We start from the raw sequence: 24,067 nt of genomic DNA on the forward strand, positions 1-24,067 counted from the left end.
TTTAGTGGAAAACCAGACTCTTAAGCCGTTAGGGACTTCCACTTGCTTGAATATTGATTTCTCCAAGAACTCATTATTATGCATGAACATCATTCCTTAGGGGTTCATTCATGACGTTCATTACTGGCATTTCTAAACACCTTCAAGGTATACATATACCTTCACTTGCTATGGCAAAGCACTGCATGGTTCGGTGAAGTTCGACTATCTACTTGCACGACGCAGCTCGCTACAGCAAGTGCTGAAGGAAGCCAACTCTCCAGCTGACGCACAGATCAGAAGCTGTCATCCTCCTGCCGAGAAATTCAGCTCCTGTGCTTCTGACTCCCTTTGCGGGGTGTTGGGAAATCGAGTCCAGCGATAGAGATACCAACCTCTTTCAAGGTATGGAGCTGATTAGAACCTAGAGAAACCTTTGGCAATTCTTGGCAAAATTAAACTTATGCTAAAAGACAAACACCTACTTCTTCCCTCGTATTAGACCTAGGTTAGGTACACTGGGGTAAGCGTATTTTAGAAGCACCAGTTGAGTATTTTAGCCTGTGTTATTTATTTATGTATTTTCAAATGTCATAGCAACAGACAATGCTATTACAGTATTATTTTATATTACTGTTTACGCTGTACGCATTATACTTCGCATTCTGTCTAACGATTGTAGCAGTTCACCTCTCTTGCATGAGAAAGAAGACTGATCAATAAACCCTTTTTATTGAAACGCCTGTCTCTCTATTTCTGTGCAAACTCTGTAGAAACGAAACATGCATGATTGACTGAGTGAAATAGTTATCTATTGTTTCCACAACTCTGAAGATCTGTTTCGATTCTAGGGGAAACAAAGTTGTCATGTTTATGCGGTTGTCAAAGACTAATCCCTTCTTGTTTACTCGAGAAAGTTTCTAGTGACCTCTGACTTAGCTGGCACACACAATTAAGTTTAGTATACTCGATAGAGACATACTGACCTCAGTCCTATGTCAAATCTATAGTGTATATAATTCCAATGCGCAGAGCCTATTGGGAATATAGGAACTACACTACAACAGGTATGACCAATTGTCATTCTGTATGTGGGAATCTGCCACAGGCAGAATGACAGTGGGCCTGTGGCTGTCTATGTGAGGTCTGGGAGAGAGGGACCGCTGATGCCTCTTCAGTTCAAAGAACTGTGCGGGCCACAATGGCAAGTGCTCTAAAACTCTTTAGGCTACTTACAAGAGGCAAGCACGGCTCGCTGCAATCCACGGAATTATGGACAAAAGGCATGAAAGGAATGTTATGATGGACAACAGACTCGACACCCAACATAACGGACAGTCTGTTAAATTTACACCCGGGCAGTCACCCTACCTTGAACACTCCTTTCATTAGTCACACCACCCATTTTTGGATATGTGTTTGTAGTTTCCTGCTGGACACATTCTAGTGATGAGCCTTGTGTTGTACACACACTTAACACCCACCCACTACAGGCATCACAGGTCAGATGAGCCTGATAATAAAAGGGGCAGGACGCACGTGCCTGGGCCAGTTACCAGTATCAAAGCCAATGTGTGCATGTCCATTATTTTATAAATATGTGGGCCTCGCATGTGAGCCGGCAGCTGTTTCACAGTTTGTCTTGGGGCCACTATAGCCTGTGCCTAAGACACCGCCTCACTTGTTGCCAGCGTGACGGCACCCTGTTAGCCATGAGAGTGACATACAGCCTCCCTGCCCTGGAGTCGCCTGCCTCCAGTGACCCAAATGAGGCAGAAGCAGTACCACTTACCAGGGTGACGTGTATGTGGCGGCCCGACCAGGGATAAGGTGGGGAGAAGACCAGCTGTCTGGCCGCATTGGCGTGAAGTGACACTCGGCACCTGCAGTGTGTGCATGTGCGAGATGGCTGCGACCCGCCAGAGAGGGAGAGGACTGAGGCTGCACTGGGCAGAGAACAGAGCCTTGCTCAGGCAGCCCCAATGCTTGCAGCACCGATGTGTGGCTGTTTCCAACACCATGACTGGAGCCCATCGCGGATACGATTACAATGCACCCACACCGAAGGAAGCCCTGCACGGGCGTCTTCCGGAATCTTCAAGGCCCGCAGTTGGAGGAAAGACTGCCGCTGCCTGTGGAGAGAAGACCAGCAGCGCTACTTAGCGCTGCCTGGCTACAATGCACCTGCTCTGAGCCAAGTGGCGCGAACATGAGACATGTGGCTGGATGCCACATCAGTGAGGAACCTGGCTGGAATGCAGAGAAGAGTATGGCAGGATGCCACATCGCGAAAGGAGGTTAGGAGGAGAAGAGAGGGGCACAATGCCATAGGGTGAACAACCACCACAGGTGCGCAAGAGAAAACGGAAAAGAGCGATAAGACCGAGGACAAAGGCCACTACCGGAGAGGGCATCAATCAACAAAAGCTAGCCACTGGGGTGCAGCGGCGAAACTGGAGACAGCTTCAGAGGAGGACCAACTGCAAGCCACCAACAAGCGGGATCTGCGTTCAGTTTCCACGCTTCACAATGAGACCGTTCAGTCACCTGTCACCGGCTGCTTGAAATTGATGGCATCCCGGCTAGCAAGTGTACTTCCCAGAAAATAACTGTAAGTGGCCATGAAGTCCCTCCAGTCCTCCTCACTCCAAGCAAGACATCCCCCCACCTGTAGCTCAAGTGTCAGAAGGTAATCATCATCATTACCAGGTGCATCAACAGAACAACCGAAGGAGCATCACACCATCAGAGTGGATCTAAACGTCTGAATTATCTAGAGACTGACAAGGCATTCCTGGCACCGTGGGAGGTTTGCTACCCAGAAACCTTCAGGGAGCCCCTGTGAACCTGAGGCCTGCCGGACAGACCTTACTCAACCACTGGACTATCCACCATTGGGGTTGCACGAGGCTTGGCCGTGGCCCTGTTAGGAGTGCCGCAGCGACTCCTAGGCATGGCCTCCATGATCCCCACACAGCCCATGCAGTCACATGGCAATCCAGGGGCAAGGGCCTCAAGGGAATTCCAGTGAGAAGGGAATCCCAACAAGAGATATGCATCTGCAGCAGCTCCACGACAGGCACCGGGAAACATGGAGGTCACGGACAGAGGCTGGTCACCCAAAGACTATCTGAGGAAGGCATGTGAATCTGAGTCCTGAAACCCAGAGCACACAGACCCTGAGACATCATCCGTTGCGGTTGAAAGAGCAACTTCGTTGTGGTCCTGTTGGCAGTTCCTCAGCGACTCCTTTGCACGGCCTACGAGAGGCCCTGCACAGTCCTCACAGTCCCGTAGCAGACCGGCGTAAAGGGCCTCAAGGAGACTCCTGTGAGAGGGGAGTGCAGGCAGGAGCATCATCGCCTTCAGGAAGGCCCTCATCTGCCAAGGTCATCCTTAGTCTTTGCAGGTTTGCCAGCCATTGGAGCCTGAGCGCCTTCAAGACATCTTCGAAGTGGAGTCTGTGATGTGGGCCTACCCTGGTGTAGGCCTACACAGGTGGTGTACACCAGACACACACATAAGAAACCAATATAGTTGTGTGCCAAAATCTTGAGCGAATCCGAGCACCCTTTAATTATAACCTTAGACCGCGTCTGGCTCCTAGGGTGCATGTTGCTATAATGTATGATAGTGGCCAGTTGACTCACTACATCCCTCCTAACCTGGGGGAAGAGAGTTGCAAAGTCTTAGATAAGGAATCTAAACTATAAACAGAAGAACACAATGCGCAGGTGTTAGAGTTTATAAGGTCTTGCTAGCTGAATGTATTCATTGATGCTTCGTTCTTCTTAGCAGACAAAATCTCGTAGCCGTTGGTTCGGGTCTTGGATTGGGTCTTAGCTGGTACGGGTGTCCCCGATGTGGTTCAAACACGTTCTCCTGGCCTAGCAAGCTTTCTGAGGTGCTTTTCTCCAGCTGTTCAGAAGTTGTCAGGGTATTCTCCCCGTCGTATTCCTCCCCCCTCATTGGCATCCTGCTCTGTGTTCACGCTGCATGAATTTTCAGATCTCCTTTCTGTAGGAGAGTAGGATCTGCTTCTTATAGTTACCCCCACTTTTTGCTGATGTTTCACTGTTTTCAACTTAGGCTGTCTGAGATCCTGCTATTCAGGACCCCAGCCTAGCTGCATTCTCTTGTTACCTGATTGCATGTACTTTAGGTACACTCCAGAATGGATTCCGGGGTACCCTTATAAGTCCCTAGAATATAGTATACCATATACCCAGGGCATTGGTATCCTAGAGGCCTCCCAGGGGCTGCAACATGTATTATGCCACCCCTGAGAGGCCACTCAAATTGACACAACAGGACTGCTACTGCAGCCTGTGTAAGGGGTGCATGCACCCCTTACTTAGATATAGGTTCACTATATCTACCTTATCACTGCACATATATACTCCTTTGGCAGGCCTTATCAATCCTGAAGGCAGGGTGCTGGGCTTCATGTGAGAGGGTGCCTATGCATGAGCAGGGCCCCTCTGCAGGCTTTGGAATATATTCTCCGGGGTTGTTCTGTGATGCAGCCATACTCTTAAGTGCATTATAACCTCGTGGTAAATTCTAACTTTATAACGGCTGCACAGAAAACGGTTGTGTTTGGTGTCAAACACCTTGGAATCATACCTCCATACCAGTAACTGGTGTGGGAGGTATGATTCCACCCTCCTAGAGGGAGAAATATGACATCACTGGTACACCCAGTACCAGCTTTCTCGACCCTGGCATCACAAGATGGATGCTGCCAGCCACAGACACGAGTCTGCCTTCCTGCTGCTGGATGAAACTGTGGCAGGGGAAGGCTGGACAATAGGTTTCCTGTCACAGGGAGGTGTAACCACCTCCCAGACAGGCTTTAGTGTATTGGGGCTAGGTGGGTGCACTCCAAGAGTGCTTTGATGTCTGCACTGGGGCACATTTGGTGTCCCGGTGCATAGTCCAGCTCAAACCGGTTGCAGGGGCTACCAGCCCTTGCTTTGGCACGAGACTGGACAAAGGATACGGGTGTAGCCACCCCTCTGTCCTGACCCTCCCATAGGTGGGTCCCCAGTAAATATGGGCGAATTTTGCGGATCTTGCGGTCCGCGAATTCACGTGGAATCGCAAAAAAATCTGCGAATTCGTGGATTTTCCTGCAAACTCGCTGATTTTTTTGCGATTTGCAATCTACTCAACTGGAGTACTTTCTACTGGCTAATCAGTAAGTGCTACTTTGTTGGGTAAATGTATAGTGATTTTCCTACACTGCAGCTGCGTACAGGGCAGAAGATTTGTCTCCACTGACCATGTGTGCCTCTACCTTTGCCACCGCGCCAAAAGGTGCCGAGGTCCCTTGAGTGAACTGTCGATCATAGTTGGGAAAGGGTGGGAAGACGTTTGATACCGCTAGTGTGTGGTGCGGGGCCAAACGAGCGGGGCTTCTATGCGTGTCAACATGTCTCTTGTGTATAAAGGGTCAGAGATCGAGCAGGGCAGCAGGTGAGGAGAAAGCAGCCTCCTGGTCACAGGAACTACACGGGATTGCGCTCGAGAAACTCAGGGATTCAAAGACCTCCCTCGAGTATTACAGCTAATTTTCGACGGCAGTTATGGGGTTAAAGCACACTTGCCCAGTCTCGATCGTGCTCACTAATGTTTTGGGCTGATTAAAACGTTACTGAATTTGAGCTTCAACTCGGGCACCTGCTATATCTGTAAGTGCTTCCTGTTGCGGTTTAATTTTTGTGACAGGAGCCTTGTGCCAGAATGAATCCTGCCCTGCATAGTTATCCACGAAGATGCCACCGTTTTGTGCAATACCTCTACTCAACTGGATTACTTTCTACTGGCTAATCCAGTAAGTGCTACCTCATTGGGTAAATGTAAAGTGCATTTCCTACACTGCAGCTGCGTAAAGGGCCAGAAGATTTGTCTCCACTGACCATGTGTGCCTGTAACATTGCCACCGCGCCAAAAGGCGCCGAGGTCCCTTGAGTGAGCTGTCCATCATAGTTGGGAAAGGGCGGGAAGACGTTTGATACCGCTAGTGTGTGGTGCGGGGCTAAACGAGAGGGGCTTCTATGCATGTCAACATGCCTCTTGTGAATAAAGGGTCAGAGAGCGAGCAGGGCAGCAGGTGAGGAGAAAGCAGCCTCCAGGTCACAGGAACTACACAGGGGGTGTGCTCGAGAAACTCAGGGATTCAAAGACCTCTCTCGAGTATTACAGCTAATTTCGACTGCAGAAATGGGGTTAAAGCACATTTGCCAAGCCTCGACCGTGCTCACTAATGTTTTGGGCTGATTAAAACGTTACTGAATTTGAGCTTCAACTCGGGCACCTGCTTTACTTATATCTGTAAGTGCTTCCTGTTGAGGTTTAATTTTTGGTGCACAGGAAGCACTTACAGAGTTAAGGCAGGTGCCCGAGTTGAAGCTAACTTTGTAACCATTTTAGAATGGCGCCGGCAAGCTGCCAGAGTTGAAGTTGCATGGAAACAAAGTTAGCTTCAACTGGAGCGCCTGCCTTAACTGTAAGTGCTTCCTGTGGGCCAAAAAAAAATCCGCCCGTGAGCAGATTTGTGGATTTTTCGGCAATTTCGCGAGATTCGCGGATCGCGAAATTGCCGAAAAGCCACATATTCCGCGAGCGGAACGGATTTTTGGCCCACAGTTAGTCCCCTGAGTTTGTCCCACCCATTCCTTGGTTATAAAGTAGGAACCCCTGGCTACAGGACGTTAGATTTTACCTGATGAAACTCTGCTACAGAAACCAAGTACTTCGACGATCTACATTGAGCTAGATGACTGAATAATCTCCCAAGGAGTTACTCCCCTGATAAGCAGGCATCAAAGACACATCTGACCGGTTTACAACTCCGAAGCTCCTGAGGACTCCGAAGACTTTTGCAACACAGGAGGTGGGTTTCCAAGCGTCCCCGAGGTTGACTAGTGTGCTCAGCAAACCTGAGACCCGTATCCCTCGTGGGGACCGTGCAACCCGAACCCCTGGGCACCTTGTCCATTTGCAGAAGCATCTGATTTCTGGCAACACCTGAAGCTGTGCTTTGGGCTACTTGTAGTCAAGACCTCAAGCAGTGTTTCCACTGAAGATTACCGGCCTACACTTCACAAGTGTTCCGTGGGCTGGTATTTTGTGATTCCTCTTGAGGTCCCTTCGCGATCCCTGGTCCATTGGCCTGTGGGTCCCTGTGAAGGCAACTTTAACTTTCCATGGGCTTAACTGGTTGCTCCAAGACCTCTATATTTTATGATCACTCAATTAATCAGTAGCTTCTTTTGAATCAACAAAGTTAGGAGCATGTCACTCAAGATCCGCTCTATTCAAATAAATGTTTCTCACTTTTCATAATGACAAATTGTAAAAGCAGGGGCAGCAGCAACACGAAATGTATCTAGCCTTGAGAATTATTTAATAAACCAAGGTTCACATGTTAATCATTTTATACATTAATTTGAGTTATATCAAAAGTTACCCCAATGGAGCGTGCAGATAGAAAAGGAATAGAAAAAGTGTGTGCAGTTTAAGAAGGAAAGGAATTCACAGAAAAATATTGTGATAAAATATATTCATTGATTGACTAACAGCAGGTGGCAAATCAATTTGACCGTGCTGTTCAACCTGGCTAAGGTGAAACACCGTTTCATTACAAGTATTAATAAATGTTAATGACTCCTCAGTGTCAAAAATGTCCGCACATCAATACACAAGAGCACAAAAAGGAGAGGTCCAGGTTTTTATAATTAGGCACGTCGACGTTTCGACTCGTCTTTACGGCCTGACGGTTATTTAAGCCTGAGCCATGCGAGTCTTCTTCAGGACGAAACGAATAGAAGGGTAACTTGGGATCATAGATGACCCTACAAAACAAGAGATAATGATTCTAGAGACTCCTGCCACAGAATTTTTTGAAGGTAAGACAAAACTAATACGCTTACCCTTCCAAGACGATGGGGGGGTGCTTATTCCCACATACCCAGGGATTATTCTTTAATCCTATAACATAAATATTAAAACCATGTAGAAAAATACTTGCTCCCAAAATCAAAACTGATAACAAAGTTTTTGGGATGTCAAAGTCAATATTTACCAATACGTCACTCCATGGGGAGTTGATAGTAGACGTCAAGTAGTGAGCAATAGCGAAAAACAAGAGGTGGCACTGCAAAGAAAATCATATCTGTCAGTGCATTCGTGTACTCATAATACTTCTATTAGACCACGGCTTATAGGAATTTTGGATGATGTACCTGGTTCAATCAAGGCTCATTCTTCAAAAAGGGGTTCTGTATATTCTGAAGGGACCACTGGTTCTAACTCGGGCCACTTTTTTGTTGTCGACTCCTGCAAAAATAATCATGCAGACATATGAGGGCCTGTATTGTATCCTCCTCCTCTTTTTTATAGTATCCATCTGGTACCACCAACATAAAATAGTACCTGTATTTAGGCCTCAATACAGGTGGGTCTCCTCATCACTCTGTATACACGAATCGAAATGTGGACCATCTGTTCCAATTGTTACTTCTAAAATCAATGAGACATTATTTAAAGAGGTGTCAGCTTGTCCCAACTCTTGATATGAGCCTACTTATCAACCAAGGGCAAAAAACGCTTACCCAATATCTGCGTTGAGCTCTCCAAAAATTATGTTCTTTTAGCATACGCCTATGCTAAGGAAGCTTTAATTCCCTCTCGCTTAGATCTCCATATTTTTACTTGTGGACATCATGTCCCACACGTTTGCTCTAAAAGTAAGACACAATATTAAACTAAGGATTGTTCCAAAAACGCGGTCTCATTCTCACAAAGTAACAAGAAATCGGTTTCCGACCACCGCTTACCGGGTATCCCTTAGTCGTTCAGTGTCAGCATCAACCTCACACTGAGAGACAACGCGATTGCCTCTAACTTCCGCATTTGCGGTAGTGGAAAGCAACAAAGGACCGCTGTTGCAACTAATCGACTGGCACGAAGCCTCCGTCTATGCCCCCGTATTTTTGGGTTACAAAGTACCTATTGATAATCATAAGAATTTCGTTCATATAAACCGACCAAGTATTCTAAATAAATTTTTTTTCAACTATTTGGAAAAAATACTGGGTCCGCCATCTTAAAACGGGATAATGCGGGGAAAAGATAACCTTTTCAATGAGGTGAATACCGGTGCCATCTTGAGTGAGAATAATCCGGTTCTCAGTAGTAACAATATATAGTGTACTCGATCACACTATATTATATATCAACACCTTCTTGAATTACTCAATTCCCATATTTTTAAGGGTATCATTGATATATTAAAGGCTTAAATATTTCATTATGCAACCAGTTCTTTGTTTCAACATAGAGGCTCATATTAATAAGTGATACACACTATACATATTTCACAATTGATCATCTAGGTGTTCACACAAAGGGAGGAACAAAAATGTTCGCAATATACATATTTACAATTGTTCATCAAGGTATTCACAAAAGGGGGGAAAACAAGGATACACAAAGTTTGTATTGTACAATTTTTTTTTAAAATGTACACTTAATCATCCTCATTTCCTCCGTCTAGTACAATCAGCAATAATATGAACTGATAGAGTGTATCAAGTTATTGTTTGACCCATACTCTCTGTGATAAGAACAAAGCATGAGTTCCTACTTATTGGAGCATCAATTATACTTTGTCACTAGAGTATGATCAATGGAATCAAAGTGGTTTTATACCCTTAGTAGTGACACCTGTCTATTAATCTCCTCTAATTCATTTAGTCCTCTGTTTACTATATCCAGTTGATTTATCCATTTACATTCTCTTCTATTCAGAATAACACTCAGGTCCCCACCTCTTGGGTTTGCCTTAACCTTCTCGATTACCCACCATCTCAAACTGTTTGCCTCATGTTTGAAAGTAGTGAAATGTTCGACCAAAGGGGCACCCGGTGTGTTGCAACGTATTCTACTGGTGTGTTGTAGAATCCAACATTTGACTCTCTGTATTGTCTGGCCTACATACATCAGCCCACAGGGGCACAAAATGGCATAGATAACCCCAGTTGTATTACAATTACTATGATCTTTCAACACATATGTCTGTTCATTATGAGTAATTTATTATTACAATTATATACATTTGTAAAGGATTTCAAAAATCTACACATTAGCACATAAACGAACATGGTGTGTGGATGATGGATGTCATCATGGGTACCTGCAGATGCGAGTGGCTGTAGGGTGAGGTTGGCAGGGGCAGGACTCCCTCAACCTCACTGCGTATGCACAAGAAGGACCCCCTCCACTAGCACTATTCCAGTCTCCATGACGCGCATGGATTTTTCCCCAAGGAATGAGATTCTTCACATATATCACACTGAAGTATCCTGCATTAGAAATAATGATGCTGCATATGGCAGCTGGAACTCAAAATGAGAGAAAGTGAGTGGGACTTGCCGGGGATGAGAAAGTGCTATGGATAGAGAGGAGCCGACTTTGTGATTTTCCCACATGTAGCAGTCTGCGTACGCTCAAATGTTTCACAGGAGCGAGAAGTGGGCCAGACTCTTTTGCTAACTGGACAATCAAACTCTATGAGAGATAGATTAATGCAATTCGCAAATCAAGCAAAAGATTCTGCATCAAGGTGTAATCCAACGGGGCAGCAAGTCCCGTTCTGTGTAAATCCCATGTCGCGCACACCCTATACAGCCTAGTCCATCTCATTCTCATTGCTTGCTCCTTCAGGGCGCCACAGTTACTCCACTGGCTCATTAATCTGTCCATCACCCCGCGTCGATCCTCCGTCTGCACCCCAAGGCAGTCTTCCTCATCAACATGGTCAACATCATCATCGTCATCCTCTTCATCTTCTTCGTTCCCACTGTCTCGCTTCTCCTCACATCCTTGTACCTCCATTTGCACTTGCCCCTTAACACCAACCTCCACTGTCCCCCCTCCTCCATGCCGCTCAAGAGGTGGCAGTTCATTGGTGCCCCCTCTGGGCTATGGTTTTCCTTAACCGGCGAGGAAGAGTTGGACTCATTACTGACCGGGGAGATGTCACTGCTACTATTATGGTTGAGGGCCACAGGGCTAGACACTGTTGAGGACTTGACGGGAATTTGCCACGTAGGGATCTTGGGTGCCGATGGTGAGGGCGGAAACTGTCTTCTGTTCAGAAGCAGTCCTTTGAGTGAGTACTGTTACTGTTAACACATAAAGTTTATTTAGACCATTGTCTATAAACCATACATAGAACAATGGATCGCGTATCGTGATAAGACATTTAAAACCACAATTCATTTTATATATTTACAGCACTTGTAAAACCATAAACATACAATATTTAAAACCACAGTTCATTTTATACAATTACAACACTTATGAGAGCCATATACATAAAATTGGGATACTCTATAATTTCAAACTCTCCCATTGTCCTTTGTTGTCTCCATTACATATTCTCGTGTTGCTTTCAGAAATTTCCCCAACGCAATTGTAGTATCCAAAGAAGACATTTCTGTGAGAAGGTCAATAGCCTCAGCCCGTGAGGACACCTCATTTTTTAAAAAAATTGGACGTAAATTTTTTTTCCGAATTGCTAAAATACACGTACAATCACACAATATATGTAAAATATTATTCCTTACACCTAGACCACATTTGCAAATTCCATCCGGATGGATCAGGACCACACTTATTTTTCTTTCAATCTTCCATGGATTTAGTCCCACCCGAATCTTCAAAATTTCATATCTTAGCCATCTACTAGGCAGTAAATCCAGGTATGGCAACCAAACCTTCTTTTCCCACTCATTTTTTACCCAATTCACTGATTTTTTTAGCCTTAGATAGTCCATATCTTTTGATCTAGAGTATTCAAGCCCTTGGTCGCTAAGCATCTTTTTCGTACACACTATATTTAACAGTGGTTGGGAAAGGCTCAATTTCAAGTTCGCAGCTACCGTCTGGAGGGTTTTCTTCACATCTCGCGCCCAGCGTAAGCTGCTTACTCGAATTTCCTCTCTACACCAGATTGAAACCTTCTCATCACCACCAGGCTCCAGTCGGTTCCAAAATCTTATTAGAGACAATTGGGACTTTACCTCCCATGATGTTAAACCCACCTCCATTCTAATTGCTTTAATCATGGAGCTATTTGGTAAGGACAACAACATCTTCACAATTTTTCCTTCTTCCCGGTCCCACCCATTTCTACCACTCAGAAAAAGCACCTCGGCTCCATAAAGCACTTGTGGGGGGATCATAGCTTCAAAAGCCTTCAAAAGCGGTCTGTGTGACATATCGCCATAATCTTTGTTAAATTCTTTCAGCCCACAGACAGACGAATAGGCCTTTGCCTTCTGTGCCTCCAAATGGGTATTCCACTTTAATGCGCCATTAAACCAGAGGCCTAGATATTTATATTCATTTACTATTTCTAATTTATCCTGTCCTAAAAACCAATTAAAATTGTTTACCCTCTTTCCAAAACATAGGATCTTAGTTTTTTCCATATTCACTGTTAAGAGCTTTTTATCACAGTACTTATTGAACACATTTAGCTTCCTTTGTAGGCCCATTTCTGTTTGATCCAAAATTACAAGATCATCGGCGTACAAGAGACATGACACTTTATTATTATTCATACGAGGGCTCGCACTTTTTTCAATTTCCAAAGTCGCTGGGAGGTCTGCCAAAAAGATTGAGAAAAGCAAGGGTGCCAAAACGCACCCTTGTCTCAAGCCATTTTTTACAGGAATTTTTTGGGTTAGGGAACCCTTTATATCTCTAATAACCTGTGCCCAATTACCACTATGTAGTTCTTTCAAGATGTTCAATAAGCCCTGTGGCATTCCATAGTTTTCCAGTACCTCCCAAAGGCTATTTCGGTCTACTGTGTCAAACGCCGCTCGGAAATCGACGAAACAGCAAAATAATTTGCCATTTTGTTCCATCGATTTCCTAGCCAGGGCCCACAATGCAAAACAATGATCTATCGTAGAGTGGCCTTCTTTGAAGCCCCCTTGCTCAACCGGGATAATAGATCTATGTTCCGCCCAGACTTTTAACTTACTAAGGACTATTTTAGAGAACATTTTTTCTCCTATATCTAATAGGTTGATTAGCCTATAATTCTTTGGGGCATATGCATCCCCTTTCTTGTGTAGCGGTCTTATTATAGCTCACTTCCAATTTGGGGGCATAATCCCTTGTTCTAAAATTAAAGTAAACATTTTTGCGTAGAATTCCGCCCACCAAGTCTGATTTTAATTTAGTATCAGGGCTGGTAGATTATCCGGGCCTGCTGCCCTAGTTAAGTTCAGTGTCTTTATTGTTCTAAGAACATTTGTTTTTAAACATTCTTGTTTTAGATCCTCTACTTGGCCACGCCAGTCCCCAGCTACCTCATTTCCAGTCCCTCTCCTTGGGGCATATAATTGCTGTATATACTGTGTCCACGCCCCCTCTTCCACTACGCAACTCATCGGGGCAACCGCAGGTACCATTGCTGTCTGGATTAACTCCCAGAACTGCCGTATATTTTTGGCTTCGATTGCTTCTAATAGTTTGCCCCAACACTTTTCTTTATAGGTCCTTTTAGCATTACGGATTAGAGTGGTATATTCCTTCTTTATTTTTATTAGGTTTTCTGCCCTGGTTTGCACGAATTTTTTCTGTAGGCTACGTTCTTCTCGCCTAACTTCTCTTTTCTTTAGTAAACATTCCTGATTGAACCAAGTTTCTCGCTTTGCGTGTGACCTTCCGTTATTCTTATTGGCGCTTACGTCATACTTTAATTTTACGCTTATGCTTTCCACTACTTGAGTTATTTTCTCAACATACCAAGGTAAATTTTGGCCACACAAGTGCCCTAATTGCACCTTTTGTTGCAGCTTAGTCAACCTGGCGATATATTTTTCAGTTAAACGAGTGGTTATCCGCTTTGGATAATCCATCTCTTGGGGGATAACTATATCACATGCTAAATGTTGGGCGATTACAAGCTCTAGTTTTAACATTTTATGATCACTACATTCCGCAGGGGCAATCCTGAAATCTTTTATCAATTCAAAATTCCAAGCCAACATAAAAATATAATCTATCGGGCATATTTGCGTCCCATAATTAAAAGTTTTCTTTGCAGGACAATCCTGCGTTATCCTCCCATTTAGACAGAATAAACTTTTTGTCGCCAAGAAGTTGCCCAAGTTGGCCGCATCAGTTGTTATTTTAGTTTCCAGGAATTCTGCTTTTTTCACATCACAAGCATCTAGAATTTCAATATACAACTGATCAATCAGTTTTGGGTTTAATTTATGATTGAAATCTCCCATTAACAACATTAAATCATTTCCATACTTATCACACAGCATATCCATGTAATTTTTAAAATGTAACCGTTCATCCCCATATTCCTTCCTTGAGCTCCACTGCATATACACATTTAGGATCAACATGCATTCATATTTTTTATCAGCAAATGATGTTTGTATTCTGCAAGCCAAAAGCCACTTAGATGTCACAGGTATCTGTAAAGCCGTTTTTAGTATACATGTTGAGATCAGAGTCAGCAAGCCCCCGGCAGGGCGACCAGATGTAGATTTTTCTGCTGGGCGGTAAATTTGTTTAAACCCTTCCACTATTGGGGGTTCCCCACTGAGCCAGGTCTCTTGAATACAAATGATTTCACACTTTTTTGCGAGTTCCTTCAGAGTTTCCTGTTTTACTTGGGTACCCATCCCATTTATATTCCAAGAGACCATATTTGTGCTCCGTGGTTGCCCCATTTCCTATTCTACATCGCTTAGGGGATCATTTATTTCTGATTCTTCCCTATAGCTTTGTGAGGGGCCTGCCGGGCTTTCAATATTACTCCAATTTTTCCAGGACTCTACTAGGTCCGAATTATTTATCACTATATTGATATTTTCCCGCCCTTGTTCCATTTCTCTTCTAGGTAATTTCCCTTGTCTCTTTCCTAGCCCTGCATGGTACTTTAAGAAGGTTCTCTGTTGGGACACCATCCGACCTAGTCCTAGCTCTTCTTTGGGCACTAGTCTAACCCCCTCTTTTTGAATCTCCTGTTCTGCGTTTATTATTGCTGTTACAGCCAGAGCGGAATAGAACTGTACCTTAGTAACCTCCTTGCCATCGCCATTTGCTTGAAAACCCACCTGTTTCAAGTCTTCTGTACCTATACTTTTTAGGTTTGGGCAAAGTGCGAACATATTAAGAAGGTAGGACCTATTTAAAGGAGCGCACTTTTTTGCTTTTTTCCCGCCCCTTCCCAATTTCACTCGTTCGAAATAGAGTAGCTTATTCCCTTTATTCATCTCCTCTCCAAATTTACCTTCACCCTGGTGTAGTTTTGTATTAATTCTACAACCTTCCTCTAGGCTAGTTTCCCAGTATACCTTCTTTTTCGCTGTGGCCTTCCGGGAGGGTGTAGTCACTTGCTCTAAAGCCACCTGTCTCTTATGTTTTATCACTTTTTCCTGGAGGGTTTGCTTTCTACAACTGCTTTCCTCATCCACTAGGCCCCTGTCCTGATTCTCAGGTCTTAATCTCATTGATCTAGATACACTCGCCATCTTGTGCGGCTGGGGCTTAGGGTCATACACTACTACTTCTATTGACTCACGCCTTTCTTTGTGGGTTTTTATCGCTCTTTTACTTAGCTTCGCTTTCACCCTCCTTCTTGCCACTCTGACTCTCTTTAGTATACCGTGACTCATAAATTCGCTTCTTCTTTTTACCAGCATTGGCCATCTTGACACCTAGACTTGGTTTTCCCCGGAAGGGGCTATGTCAGTCTGGCTTGCTGATCGGGGTTTAGTTGTTCCACCTAAGCATGGGCGGAAAATCCGTTTCGCTCGCGGATTTTGCGGATTTTCGGTAAATTCGCAATCCGCGAGATTTGCGAATCTCCCGCAAAATCCGCAAATCCGCGAGCAGCGGATTTTGCTCGCACTGTTCGCACTGTTCGCGTGAGTTCGCGCCCCGCGAATAAGTGCAAAATTGCAGAAATACGATCTTAGCAAAACTGAAACTACTTACCAGGTTCAAAAGTTCAGGCTCATCATTAGTAGCCATTTCCTGTAGTGCTTCCTGAGGGGCCCCTCCAGAGTTCAGTTGCCAGTTGCAACTATTATGTGACCCTGCTCTGAACCTCAGAATAGTTACACATATGCCACAAAGGTCCTGAATTACAGCTAAGGGAGACAAGCAGGAGCCAGGCTGGAAGTTCAAATCCATTAATCAGCCCCTAATTCATTATTGTCAGTTGGGGCAGGGCAGGTGTTGTAACTAATTTGGCAACAATGAAAGCACTTAGCAAGTGCAAAAGATCACTAATCAGGAAGCACTAAGGAAGCAGCTGCCAGCTAAAAAAATATTTTGTGACACATTAATCAGCCCCAAATTAATTCAGGTCACTTGAGGCAGGGAAGGTGTGCTTGCGTTGCCATAATAATGTACACTGACTGGACAACCAGAGGGTGCTGTGATGAAACAGAGGGTGGCATGGGTGGGCCAGAGGGTGGCATGAGTAGTCAGAGAGTGGCAGTGGTGACAGAGAGTGGCAGTGATGAAGAAGAGTGTCCCAACAGGCTGGACACTTAGAAACAACAAGTTCGCGAAACTTGCGACCCGACAGGTAAGTTCGCAATTTGCGACATTGTACAAAACCCTTGCGAACTGGCAGAAACCCGCGCAAACACACAAAAAAAAAATCCGCGAATTCGCGAGAATTCGTGGATTTTGCGGATTGCGAGTTCGCAAATCCGCAAAATTCGCGAACGCGAGATTCGCAAAATTCGCCCATGCTTAGTTCCACCTTCCTCTTCCCCTTCTTGACTCATCATCACCGAGTCTGCGACGGGTCTTAACATTGAGGGCATTTGTACCCTAATCACTCACTCACCATCACCCCCTCAACCTCACACCCCCTTACCCTCAAACATTCACACACCATCACTCACCCTCACACACCCTCACAACACCTCACACACCTACACTCACCCTCACACCCTAACAACCCTCACTCACCCACACCCTAACCACCTTCACTCACCCACACCCTCACTCACCCACACCCTCAATCACCCTCACACCTCCACACCCTCACCCACCCTCACACACCTTCACTCACCCTCACCCCCTCACAACCCCTCACACACCTACAATCGCCATCACACCCTGACCACCCTCACTCACGCTCATCCTCACTCACCATCACACACACACACCCCCAACCCACTCATCCTCACACACCCTCACACACCCACCCCACTCATCCTAACACACCCTCACTCACCCTCACCCCCTCACAACCCCTCACACCCTAACTACCCTCACTCACCCTCACCCTCACTAACCCTCTCAAACTCACACACCCACTACACCCTCTCCAACTCCACCCTCCTACTCCAACCTCCAACTCCACCCTCCAACTCCACCATCCAACTCCACCATCCAATTCAACCCTACAACTCCACCCTACAACTCCACCCTACAACTCCACCCTACAACTCCACCCTCTGACTCCACCCTCTGACTCCACCGGCCAACTCCACCCTCCCACTCCACCCTCCAACTCCACCCTCCAACTCCACCCTCCAACTCCACCCTCCGACTACACCCTCCGACTACACCCTCCGACTCCACCCTCCAACTCCACCCTCCAACTCCACCTTCACACGCCACCCTCAAACGCCACCCTCCAACGCCACTCTCCAACGCCACCCTCCAACGCCACACTCAAACTCCAACCTCCAACTCCAACCTCCAACTACACCCCTCAATGACACTTCACCAATCAATGCCACAGCACCACTTAATGCCACTGCAACACTCAATAACACAAACCAGCACAACACAACAACACCACTCAACACAACAGCACCACTGAACGCCACAGCACCACTCGACACCACAGCACCACGTAACGCAACATCACCACTCAACGCAACAGGAACAATCAACGCCACTGCACCACTCAAAGCCACAGCACCACGCAACGCCACATCACCACTCAACGCAACAACACCAATAAACAGAACATCACCACTCAACGCCATAGCTCCACTCAACGCCACAGCAACACTCAACAACACAGCACCACTCAACAACACCACATCACTCAACGCCACCGCATCACTCAACGCCACTCAACGCCACAACAACACTCAACGCCACAACAACACTCAACACCACAGCACCACTCAACAAAATAGCAACACTTAATAGCACAGCAACACTCCACAACACTGAAGGCCACATCATACATCAGCACCACTGAAGGACACAGAATCACTCTGCACCACTAAAGCCCACAGCATCGCCCAACACTACCAAAAGACACAGCATCACTCAGCAACACAAAAGGCCAAAGCATCACTGAACGCCACAGCGTCACTCTTTAAAAACAATCAACAACAAATGGTTCTAAGATGTTCTCTCAATGATTTAAGCTTTAGTAAAATATTTTAAAACAAAAGGCAATATTCCACTTAGAATCTTCAATTTGCCTCACAGTTAAATACAGTAAACATAATCTTTCCATTACTTATTTACAAAACTTTAAAATATTGCCATTATACATTACATTAACTTTTAATTAATTATTAATTAATTATAAAAATAAACATAATTCACATTTATAATATTAATACTTCTAAATCATATAAATACAAAACATATTGCATTGCAATGCTATAAGTCTCACTTTTGCAAAAGTTAAAAATATTGCCATTGAAAATAACAAAGCTAATAATTTCCCCACTTTCAATACAGACACATAAATAAAATATTTACCATTTGCAATACCAATACCTCTAACTTTCCTAATGCGAGACCTATTGCATTGCAAATGCTTGTTTTTTTTTCTTCATCACCCTCCGTTGCCTTTAAAGGTGGGCTTTTTGTCCCCTCCTCTCACACTTTCCTATGTTCTTAATATTGTACTTTTTTTCAGCAGTGGCCCTCTCTGCCTGCTCCACATGAGACTCTCTCCCTTGCCTCATCTGCCGGCCACATGCAGCCGCCTCGTGTTCACCTTCCCTTGTTGTGGACCTGAGACTATGGCCCTTTTCAGTCTGCTCCAGGACCATCGGCACTTCCACACGCCGACGCACAGCTCACTGCGCCCGGCGAGGGATACTCCAAGCTCCTCCGACTACAGCAGGGCACCGCTCCTCCAGCAACCACTACCAGACACGCCTCTTCACTTTCACGGCGTCTGTCCGGGGGCACCGCCACACGCCACCACACCGCTCCTCTTCAGTAGGGCCGGGTCTGTGCTTGCTAGTCTCTTGCACATCCGTTGTGTCCCATGGTAGACCCCGTCCCCGCGCTGCTCTGCCTCAAGAACCACTTGTTGGTGCCTCTGCATGGCTCCCACCACAGAAGGCACAACAGTCACGAGGTAAGTACCTGCTTGTCGGCAATGTGATGTGGGCCTACCCTGGTGTAGGCCTACACCAGTGTTGTACAACGGGCACACACATAAGACACCAGTATATTTTTGTGCTGTAATCCCGAGCAATTCCGAGCACCCTTTATTTATAACCTTGGAGCCGCGCCTGGCCCTTCGGGTGCATGTTCCTACAATGTATGATAGTGGCCGGTTGGCTCACTACAGGCTCCACCACTGCTCCAGATGCACACCTACTGAACTGTGCAAATAGTCTCCAACACTGTGAGACCAGGCCGGTCTGAACAACATCGCTGAGGTGGACTAAAACCTTGCTGTGCGATCCAGATATCCAGCACTGCCCGGCAGATGGCCTGTAGAGACTCAACGGTGCTGTGTATTGTTGTTTGCTTTTCCCATAGGATGGACTTCTGTTTGTTTCTTTTCCAATAAAGTTTGGATGGGATGTAGTGTCCTGCTGGACATGTTCTAGTGTTCAGCCTTGTTTTGCACCCACACTTAACACCCACCCATCACAGCCGCGAGGGGTCAGGTGACCCTGGATAATAAAAGGGTCCGGATACACATGTCCAGTATTTGGGGCTAGTGCCCACTACTTTACAGTGTTCTCCTTGGTTCATGAGGTCAACGCTTGAATAGGTGACACCTCCCCTGATGCTGGATTTAGGGAGGGGCATTTCAGGGATGTTGGATGGTGGGAAATTGGAAGCTGTTGTTCCGTAACTTCGTGCTTCCAAACTTGTAAACTCTGCATAAATGCTATAACCCAAATATTTACCTTTTGTACCATATCGTCCAACTTTGTAGCACTCCATCTAATATCTGTCAATGTTACGCATTTGAAGGATCCTGTTTTTCACGTCTCGCCTGAGCCAATGCGCTTGCGCATTGCTCTCGCGAGAATATAGTAAGCGGAAAAGAAAAGTCCACCAAAACGGCTTCCGATCTCATACAGTTCATGTAATCTATGCGTGTGCACACCATCACCAGCCACATAACACACCACCATTTGTCTGTGCCTTGGCATCAGACTTCAAAGGCTGCCGCTCCCCCTCCCACCGCATCAGTCTTCAAAGGAATGCGCTCCCGCTCCCCCGCCACAGCAGTGTCGAGAGCTTGTTTCTGGACGAAAGCGAAAGCATACCGTGCTTGTTTACAGTAGCCTTGGTCCCCAAATGCTGTTGCTGTGTTGCCATCTCTCTCGGGACACTCAGCTTGAAAACACTCGACTTGCTAGCTGCAATGCTACATCCGCTATGCTTTGCCTCTAGACACGTTGATCCCTCGCAGACTGTGCTGACTCTGCCCCTCCTGATTCTGAAACTGCCCAGCGCAGTCACCACGCAGTCTCTTCTCTCTGTCTTATTGTTAGACGGGGACCTGGAGGGTCGGCCGAGGACAGGGGGAGAGGCCTCCGGTGAGGGCCGTCTCCAGCGATCGTACAGACAAGTAACTTCCCCCCCCCCCACAGATGGACACCACACGAGGATGAGGTCAACACTCTTTATATACGATTCTTAAGGCAGATGTATCAGCGGTACAGTGAAGTCGGACGCGAGGGTCCTCTCAATTCTAGTCTCTGAGGGGGAAAGGGTAGCGGGACAGTCTTGGTACCGGTTTGGTAAGGGTGGCAGATGGGTAGCTCACAATCCTCGAGCTCGGGATTCTGGAAGGTCGGGCCGCGGCAGCGCCAGCCGGCTAGGATGACAAGTCTCACTGGAGAAGGGCCGCGGCAGCGCCAGCAGGCAGGAACGAAGGTGCACAAGGATGGGCCGCGGCAGCGCCAGCAGGTCCCGACGATGGTTCACGAGGATGGGCCGCGGCAGCGCCAGCAGGTCCCGACGAGGGTGTAGGTTGCAGAGGGCCGCGGCAGCGCCAGCAGGCAGGATCGATGATTCACAAGGCAGGGCTGCGGCAGCGCCAGCAGTCCGTCAAGGATGAGTTCTTCAAGGTGTCTCTCGACTCCAGGATACAACTGCCTTCCTGCTCTGGAGCTGCCCCAGTTATAGGTCTGGTCTCCTTTGATGTCCGGACCCTCGCTCTTGGAGGTCGGGAGGTCCGGGATGAGGGAGTCCAGACACCCAGCAGGGGGGTGGAGCCAGCGCCCGGGGAGGCTGGGGGCGATCGGCACCTGGCGGGGGAGAGCCATCGACACTCCTTTCTCCCATTGACCTGCCAAGTGGTCCCTTCACCTCCTGGGTGGATGGTGGTGCCTCGGGGCTGGGTTGGGGTCGAGCTGAGGCTACGCGGCCTCGTGGTGCAGTGTCCAAGATGGCGGCTGGTCCGGGGCAATGCTGCTGAAGGAGGCCCGGGCCGGCCGATGTCGTGGTGTTCGGGAGCAGGTGTCCCGTGAGGGACGGGTTGCAGGTTGCCTCTGCGGGTTGTCGGGGTGGTTCTTCTGGTGATACTGGGAGAGCCGGTGTTCGGGTCTTCCTATGCGGGGAGGGAACGGCCCGTGCACGAGGCCTGTCCAACACTTATGATGTCTGCCCTGCCACCATTTACTTCGGACCCTCACCCTCACACCTCCTCACCCTCACACACCCTCACACCCTCTCACCCTCACACACCCTCACTCACCCTCACATCCTCACCCACCCTCACACACCCTCACTCACCCTCACCCCCTCACCCTCACAACCCTCTCACCCTCACTCACCCTCACCCCCTCACACCCCCACACCCTCACACACCCCTCACCCTCACACACTCTCACCCTACCCCCTTCACCCTCACCCGGTCACCCTCAACCTCCCTCACCATCACACCCCCTCACTCACCCTCACCCTCACCCACCCTCACACCCACTCACTCACCCTCACACCCTCACCCACCCTCACAAACCCTCACTCACCCTCACAACCTCACACCCCTCACTCTCACAACCCTCTCACCCTCACTCACCCTCACCCCCTGACAGCTCCACACACCCTCACCCTCACCCTCACCCACCATATCACTCAGGAAAACCACCACATCACTCAGGAAAACCACCACATCACTCAGGGACACCACCACATCACTCAGGGGCACCACTCAGTGACACCACCACATCACTCAGGAACACAGCCACATCACCCAGGGACACCACCACATCACTCAGGGGCACCACTCAGGGGCACCACCACATCACTCAGGGACACCACCACATCACTCAGGAACACCACCACATCACTCAGGGACACCACCACATCACTCAGGGACACCACCACCACTCGGGGACACCACCACATCACTCAGGGGCACCACCACATCACTCAGGGGCACCACTCAGGTGTACCACCACATCACTCAGGGACACTACCACATCACTCGGGGACACCACCACACCACATCACTCGAGGACACTACCATATCACTCAGGGACACCACTACATCACTCGGGGACACCACCACATCACTCGGGGACACCACCACATCACTCGGGGACACTACTACATCACTCAGGGACACCACTACATCACTCGGGGACACCACCACATCACTCTGAGACACCGCCACATCACTCTAATACACCACCACATCACTCAGCCCAACCACATCATCACTCAGCACCACAACAGCACTGTCCTTGCATGCTACCAACAAGCATTGCCATAGCCAATAGTACTCGCATTAGGAAAATGTAAGCTATTGGCTTTGTGAATAACATTGCTATTAATTTATATATTTTCAAAGCCAACACATATTTAAAAAATGTGTCATTTACAATACCAATAGCTCACACTTTCCTAATGCGAGACCTATTACATTGCAAATGCTTGTTTATTATTATAAGGATGCAAGGCTAGGTCGGCTCTGCTTCCATACAACCGTGTGGTGTGACCTGGGCACAGATCTCCACTGCGAGCATTTAAGGCAGTGGGTTGTGTGCGACATGATGGGGACCCCTGCCCTCTGCCTGACCCCATAATCAGATACACACAAGTTACAAAACAGAGCACAGGCGCATCTGGAAAAAGGCAAGTAAGAAAAGTACACAATTGTAATTGTTTTATCATGTTCTGTGCTTCGCAAGTCTCACATGGCTCACATCTGAGGCCAATAAAATGATGTGGTAACGTATAAAAACATTCTCTTGCCGGGAGACCGCAAACACAATAATGAGATTAGCAGATGGACAGATAATGTTGAAATCCAATTAGGTGTTTGCAAAAGATAATTGGTTTAGCAGACCAGCCCGGCATTCCCACCCGAGACCAGAGGGGATTGGATTCATCCTTTTTACAGTTCAAACAGCACTCTTCCTTCACTAGCCCAACTTTTTTATAGTCTTAAAAATGACATGCGTGGTCGAGAATGCGTTTGAAAGAGTTAATTCTACATCCATAACATTGGGCCCGATTTACTTGTGCGAGGCATTGTGGCTTGCGTATTTGCACATACTACAAATTGCGCACAGGAGTTTAATTTGCAAATGCATACGTCCAATGCCCAAAGTTATGCTCTGGAGCCTGCGGCAGGCGCTAACAAAGGACGGGGTGCCGCATAACAAGGCAGCCTAGTCTTGATTCCACCACATGCCTCGTTCCAGCCCCTTTAACTCACTCTTTCAAGTTCTTTTTTCTCTGTCTAGCTCTGCTTCAAAGTGTAACAATTTGAAATAAGTGCTGGTCCTCCAAAAAATGAGTGGCAATGGGACCCACCTGCCACCACCAGGCCAAA

The 24,067-nt window shown here is 47.0% G+C and overlaps 1 pseudogene; it reads right to left on the reverse strand.

Annotated features, from left to right (window-relative positions):
- Nucleotides 1-10,161: 10,161 nt before the first annotated feature.
- The window catches only part of LOC147748321 (peroxisomal membrane protein PEX14 pseudogene), a 34,902-nt pseudogene continuing 20,996 nt past the window's right edge, over nucleotides 10,162-24,067 (reverse strand).

The sequence above is a fragment of the Lissotriton vulgaris genome, chromosome 1_1 (assembly GCF_964263255.1).
Source record: "Lissotriton vulgaris chromosome 1_1, aLisVul1.2, whole genome shotgun sequence".
In the NCBI taxonomy this organism is placed as follows: domain Eukaryota; kingdom Metazoa; phylum Chordata; class Amphibia; order Caudata; family Salamandridae; genus Lissotriton; species Lissotriton vulgaris.